Source organism: Manihot esculenta, chromosome 9 (assembly GCF_001659605.2).
Source record: "Manihot esculenta cultivar AM560-2 chromosome 9, M.esculenta_v8, whole genome shotgun sequence".
NCBI classification, from domain to species: domain Eukaryota; kingdom Viridiplantae; phylum Streptophyta; class Magnoliopsida; order Malpighiales; family Euphorbiaceae; genus Manihot; species Manihot esculenta.
This window is the reverse complement of record NC_035169.2, coordinates 888,566-896,342: the sequence shown is the minus strand read 5'-3', so window position 1 is coordinate 896,342 and position 7,777 is coordinate 888,566.

The following is a 7,777-nucleotide window of genomic DNA, read 5'->3' as shown; positions in this document are numbered from 1 at the left end:
GTAGTCATGCTTACTCCTCCTCCTACCCCACCTACAATAGAAGAATCGGGTCATTCGCAGCCCGAGTCTTCTACAGTGGGTACCTCTATGACAGTCCCTGCTTACAAACCTTCTACATCAGTTCATGCCCCTACTGAGCATATTCTCGCCAATGTGGGGGTTGATTCCTTATGGCCTTGCAACATTCAACACTTGGTGCTGGCGTTAACCCGGCTGAATTCTCTTCTGGACAAGCCCAACCTGGCTATCTTAGTAACCAAGAATTCTCTGAGGCTTGAAGACTGTCGTCACCTAAATGAGGTTGAGACGGAAAAACTTTTTGACAATGTCATGCATTCTGCCCTAGAGAGTGCCCTCTATACCTATATGGGTAAGAAGCATAATAGGGTCCTGAGGCGGGAATTCGAGGTTTAAGGAATAGACAGAAGACTCTTGGCAGAGGAGTACTCGAAGTTGAAGAGTCATGTTGATGAGGTGGAAGGCACCATGACGGAGACTCTAGAGTCAGTAGACAAACTCCAGGCAGATTTGGGTGAGGCCAATGCTTCCAAACTTGCCCTTAAGAATGGCTAAGAGTGTTGAGGATTAAGTGGCCATGCTTCAGTGCCAAGTCGAGTGTTGCAGTCTCAAGTTGAGGAGAACAAGGTCGCCTCCAATGGAATTGCTGAATTAGAGGCCAAGCTTCAAGAGACGGTGGCCTAGGGAGGAGAGATGTTCGTCGAAGGCCAAGACTTAATTAAGAAGGAGCTGGTGAAGCAGTTTTCTTTTGAGGACTTTGCTTGGATAGATGACATTCTTCTAGAGCAGGAGGAGGGTGAGGACGAGCAAGAGGAGGAAATGATTGATGATATCAGCCGAGTCTCTGCAGAAAATATAATAGATGTAGGAAATGCTGATGTAATGGAGATTCGGGAAGAGGAACCTGAAGTCATCCCTCCCCCTTTGTAATCTTCTAAGTTTTAATGAAAATATTTTCTCTCATATCTTTATTATCTTTACATGCTTGTATGATTGATACTCGTCCGTAACCCTCTTCCATCTATTGCCAATCCAAACTTGAATTGATAAAAATTGCTAAGGGGTCAATCACCCAAACATAGCACCTAGTTATTGATCTAACTGCTAGCCATAAAATAACTCACCTTTTTTTGTAAAACGGGATCAACACTCGGTCATGAGGTCTGGCGGATACTCGCTGTACAATCTAAGCATGAAATGGCTTAGAAAAGTTTCTATATGGGACTAACACCCAGTCATTGAGCCTGGCGGATACTTGCCTTGTGGCTTGGATATCAAATGTCTTAGAAATTTTAATATGGGACTAACAACCGATCATTGAGTCTAATGGGTACCTGCCTTATGCTTGGGCGTCCAATGACTTTAAAATTTTTTATGTTGCGGGACTATCGCCTGGTCACGTGGCTTGGCTAACACTCACCTTATGGCTTTGGCATAAAATATTTTTGGGACTAACACCTGGTTGGTTGGCCTGGCATATACTCGCCTTGTGGTCTGGCATGAATGTCTTGATTAGTGGGACCAATGCCCGGTCTTCTGGCCTGGTGAAACCTGCCTTATGGCCTTTGTTTTAGTGGGTCCAATGCCCGGATGGTCTGGTGGTTACCTTATAGACTTTGTTTTAGTGGGCCCAATGTCCGAATGGCCTAGTGAGAGTTGCCTTATGATCTTTGTTTTAGTGGGTCCAACGCCCGGATGGCCTAGCGAGAGTTGCCTTGTGGCCTTTGTTTTAGTGGGTCCAATGCCCGAATGGCCTGGCATGAGATGCCTTGTTATGCAAGACCGATGCCCGAATGGCGTAGCTAAAGCTGCTTTATGTTCTTTTAGAAATGCTTTTTAATCTTTTTGAAGAAGGCATCACGTAGACTATGAGGACCTCAATCGTTCCTTGTCACTGAATAGAACAATACATGAAAAATACATCGTTAAATGTTATTAATAAAATTTTCTTAGATTATAAGTATTCCAAGAGTAGAGAATGACTCGGTCATCTAGCTTAGCTAGCTTATACGACCCTGGATGAATAACCTTCGAGACCCTAAATGGTCCTTTCTAGTTTTTGCCCAACTTACTAAAAATACATCGTTAAATGTTATTAATAAAATTTTCTTAGATTACAAGTATTCCAGGAGTAGAGAATGACTTGGTCATCTAGCTTAGCTAGTTATACGACCCTGGATGAATAACCTTCGAGACCCTAAATGGTCCTTTCCAGTTTTTGGCCAATTTACTAGACTCAGCATTTGTTACATCTGTTCTCTTGAGGGCTGAGTCTCCTACATAAAAGATATGTGAATAACCCCTACAGGTTCTCTATCAGAGGTGATTACCTTGGGTTTAGTCTCATCTCTTCCATACTCTTCCTAGTGAACTTTTAAAGTGTGTCGTTCCTTATTAATCTCTCGATCTCATCTTTCAACTGCTAGCACTCCTCTGTTACATGTCTATGGTCTTCATAAAAATGGCAGTACCTGGTCCTGTCTCGCGTTCCGGCTTTCGTAGGGCTGAGCTTGGGAGGCCACCTAATCTTTTTGTCATTTTTTCTAATCCATATTAGAATATGTGTTCGTGAGTCGTTCAATGGGATATAATACTTATACTTACCTCGGTCATTCCTTCCTCAGGAGACCAGGTAACTTTTGTGGTCTCTCTCATATCCTTGCTTTTTTGGCTTTTCGCTCACCTGTTGTCCTCTTTCCGTCCTTCTCAGTACTTTTAAGCAGCCCGTACCAGCTTCCAACTGGCGTCCTTCAGAACATCGTCTAATGGCTCATCTTTCTTGAATTTGTCATTCCCTTTAGGCCGTGTTTGGATTGCCCATGTTCGAGTCCTTGAGGTATCTATAGAGACTTCCTCCCTTCCCCTGGGAGCCATGAGTGATGCCTGTTCTTGAGCTTTGTATTACTCAAAAATAACCTGCAGCCTTCTGATATACTGGAGTATTTGCTCAATGCTCGGATTATTAGGATCTATTTCACTGACCATAGGGGGTATATTATGTCCACTACTAGGAGTCGAAGAAATGATAGTGTCCTCATTGGTAAAGACCCTAGCAGCAGCTCATGAATCACTGTCTAGCTTGTGAATCGATGTCCATCTCAAGGAAGGAGAAAGATTTCTTTTTAAGAGAAAAGAGAATTAGAGACCTTTTTTATCCAAATGAATAGAGAGAATTGAATAAAAATTCCAGCAATAGAACCAAATGATGCGGTCGAAAATAGAGCTGTGTTGTGATTGATCAATCCTACAAGAAAGAAAATGTGAGGTAGTGAGTGCCCATGACAGCCACTCCGACACTCAAGTCAGTAAACTGGAGAATAGGGCGAATGTAAAGAATTGCTTAGAACTCAAGTGTAGTTGTATAAGAATTATGTATCTTTGCCTCTGTGATTGTTTTGCTTTTATATTGTAAGAAGATGGAGATAAATATAGCATTTCCTAATAATCTGGCGACGATGTGGCCGGCTAATTGATAAGGGGTCCCGCTGAATTAACTGGTCGAGAATCTCGTGATTATAGGCTTAATGGGAGTCCGTTGGATTGTGCCTACTAATAATAACTTTATGCAAGTTTCGACCTATTCAGGAGAATACGAGTTTTGATGATGAACCGAATATTAAGGTGTTCAGGTCTTCTTTTATCGGATGAAACCGCGTTATCCACTTATCAAATAATTTTTGTTACATTACTATTTTATAGTGACAATTCATAATTTACTTACTATTATCGTCTAAAATCATATAGTAATTTATATAAGAGAAGTTTATCCACTCATGTAGATTATTTATTAATTTATTTTAATATAATTTAACACTTTTATATTTAAAATAATAAAGAAAATTATATGAGTAATAAAATTCTTTATTAAATATCACTTAAAGGTTAATAAATAAGTTTTAAAGAGTGATATATATATATATTCTATTGACTTTATTAAAAAAATAAGGGTAAAGTGTAATTTAGTCCCTCTGGTTTAGTGAAATACAACCTTTCGTCCCTCTGTTTTAAAAAACCTTTAATTTAGTCACTGTGATTTTAAATAATTATGCGTTTAGTCCCTCCCGTTAGATTTTCGGTTAAATCACCGTTAGTCTTCAATTTATAAGTTGGTCAACAGAAAATTAAATAGAAAATTCCAAGATTGCCCTTTAACTAGCGGGAAGGATGATATTTTTTCCCTCCAATTACAGAAGAAGGGGCTATTTAAGAATGAGAAAAAGTTACTGCACAGGCAAATTATTGAAGGATGTCGGTCACCAGTTGCTCACCCACGACCAGCGGCGGATGGGAGGGAAGATATCTGAATAAGAATTGCAAGTGTGGCATTAGGGCTGCTGTGAGGATTTCTGAATCGGAAAGGAACAAGAACTGCTTGTATTATGCTTGTCGCAACAACGTATGTGGCTCATTCCTGGGATGGTGTATACTGGCATCAAGGTTTCCAGCAAGTGCAGAGACAGTGGAAGTCGGGCCGAGGCAAAGAAATCTTGGGCGAGAGTTGGCTGATATAAAAGAAGATATGCTTATTGTACAAGATGAGAATCGAAAGATGATAATGAAGATGGAAGATATGGAGAATATGATGGGTTTTACAAAGGCTATCTTAGTTATTGTATTGGTGTTAATAGTCTTTATTTTTCTTCTCATTCTCGTTCTCATTGAGGGGAGAATGAGATCTGTGTAATGTATTTTGCAGTATTTGCTTCTTGGGGTTATTTTGGGTGTAAGTAAATGGATGAAAAGGAGTAGGTTGTTGAAGTAGTTGGATGTGGGTTAATGAAATCTTAAGTTTCATAGATTGTGGGTTATTTTGGGTTGGATGTGGGTTAATAAAATCTTAAGTATCATAGATTGTGGGTTATTTTGGGTTGGATGTGGGTTAATGAAATCTTAAGTTTCATAAATTGTGGGTACAGACTTTTGTAGTACGTAAATCTGATGCAATGCAAGCTATTATGAATGATGACTAGTATTTTATACATTCTTAATTTCCATGTGTTTGCCTCCTTCTCAAAGTGCAGGACCAATTCAGATAATGAAGCCACCATTTCTGTCAAATAACAAAAAAAAAAAACACCAGTATTTTATACATTCTCAACTTTCATGTGTTTGTGTAAATTGGTTGAATCAATATTATTTAGATCTAAAATTATTGGTAATAACAAAATCTGAAATGTTAGATGAACTGAATGGTTGTATAATTTATTATTAAAGGAGTAATATGTATTGAATTTAAATTATTGATGGACTATTTACTATGAAATATGAAAATATAGGGGTTAAAGGTCTGTTAAAATTGCAAACGCATGGATTAAATTGATTGTAAACTTATTAATCTGAGGGCTTAATTCATGACTAAATTACTAGTATCCAAATTGGGCAAAACATAAATTGCTATGAAATTGATAATAAAATTGCTGACATAATTAGCTCATAAATGAGTTGTCTAAAACAAATATCATATCATTATAATTAGTCAATACAATATCAAAATTTGCCCATTCACTGCCCAAGTACAAAGATCATAGCTATAACTTTTTTCTGCATATCCTAAAATTATCATAAGCTTCCAAAAGTCTGTACCCATATATACTCCAAAAAACCCAAAAATTTATCCTATTTACCAGGACTACCTGTACCCATAATTACAAAAATACAAAAGTACAACATCAATATTGTCCATAGAAAACTAGCTTCCAAAATCTTGAAGGGTATTGGTAGTATCTGCATCTTCCAAAATCTTCATTACTTGTGGTATCTCAGATATGTCTCCCATGTATGTTAGATGAACTGTCATTTCTCTGTTAAAAATAAAAAAAGAGATTAAATTTATTTATTCAATGTATTATCTAAAAAATAATATCCACAAATACTTACCTTATTCTTAATAGGTGCCCTTTGGCAAGTCCTTTTATTATGCCCTAGTTGCTTACATGTGGCACACCTAGTTGTCTTTGATTTGGTCCTTACATTTGATGGAGCAGCTTCACCTTCTTCCCTCTTCCTTGCTTTTCTAGGCCTTCCAGGTAACCTTTTCAAAAGTGGTGGCATAATGCATTGAGACTCATCTTGTATACTGTAATTGGCTTGTGGCATTGGGTGAATAACCCCTTCATATACCTTCAAATATGTTGAAACATAATAGTAATAATGGCAATAATCCTCAATATCTTGACGCATGTATCCAATACACAAGGCTGCATGTTTGCAAGGCAATCCACTTATGTCCCACCATTTGCAAGAGCATTTTTTTTCCTGAAGCTTTACAGCAAATTTCAGATTACCCTCAGTGACTTCAAATTCATCATTTCTACATGGCAATAACCTACAATTTTTCCCTTGCTTGATGATTGAATTAATTGTCTTGCGAGTGTTAGGAGTGATCTTACCTTCCCATGAAGTCCCATTGGTATATCTCTTCTGGAGTCTGACCATGCATTTTTGTCTAAATGCATCTAACAGTTTCACAATTGGCAACCCTCTAATTTTTCCAATCCAGTGACTTTAACATGTATTCCACAACTAGAAATAATATCCATAAAGTCAGATTTAATCCTAAATGCCTTATGGCAATCTGATAATAGACTAAAGTATGAATACATATCTGGGTTAACATTTCGCACAATGACAACCTCCTTCTCAAAGTGCAGGATCAATTCATATAATGAACCCACCATTTCTGTCAAATAACAAAAAAAAAAAAACATTAATAATAAAACACAAATTGTAAAACAGGTAACCCTAATCCCTAAATCGTCAAAAACCTAATCATAGCATAAAACCCTAACCCTAATCCCCAAATCATAAAAATGCCCAACACCCTAAATCATAAAAAAACCCAAAACCCTAATATTTACTATATTTAACCAAGTAATTCATATATATATTACCTAAGATTGATCTTTATAAGATAAGCGCCACGGCTTTGCCGAATAGAGATGAGGTGCAACAGATTGCCAAATAGAGATGAGGTTCGACAGATTGACGAATAGAGATGAGGTTCGGCAGATTGCCGAATAGAGATGAGGTTCGACAGATTGCCGAATAGAGATGAGGTTCGACAGATTGACGAATAGAGATGAGGTTCAACAGATTGCAGAAGAGAGATGAGGTTCGACAGATCTAGATGGGTCAGATAAATGGAGCTCCACCTTCTGTTTCTCGTTTGCTTTGATAAATCGAATTGGAGAACAGATTAGAGCAAGTTAGAGAATTATATTAATAATGGGTATTTTAGTCTTTTAACTAAGACTAACGGTGATTTAACCGAAAATCTAACGGGAGGGACTAAACGCATAATTATTTAAAATCACAGTGACTAAATTAAAGGTTTTTTAAAACAGAGGGATGAAAGGTTGTATTTCACTAAATCAGAGGGACTAAATTACACTTTACCCAAAAAATAATATATAATTATTATTAGAATGGAGACATTGCATTTAACTGTTTTTTTAAATTAATGGAGTATTAATTCAAGAATAAAAGAATAAATTATTTTAATTATTTACAATTTTTGTACTCTTTTATTATGGATAGTTATATTAATTTTAGGTAACTAAATAATTTATTTTTTTATATATTAAAAAATGAAATTGTGAATTTTTGGAAGAAACAATAAGAGATGCAAGAAAATCTATAATTTTTTTAATTGTAGATAGAGGAAGAAAAAGAAAGTGAATAAAAAAAGAATTTTTTTTTTAATTCAGGTTTAGAAACTTGCAATCATGGATAAGAGAAACTTGAATGAAAGATAATTTAA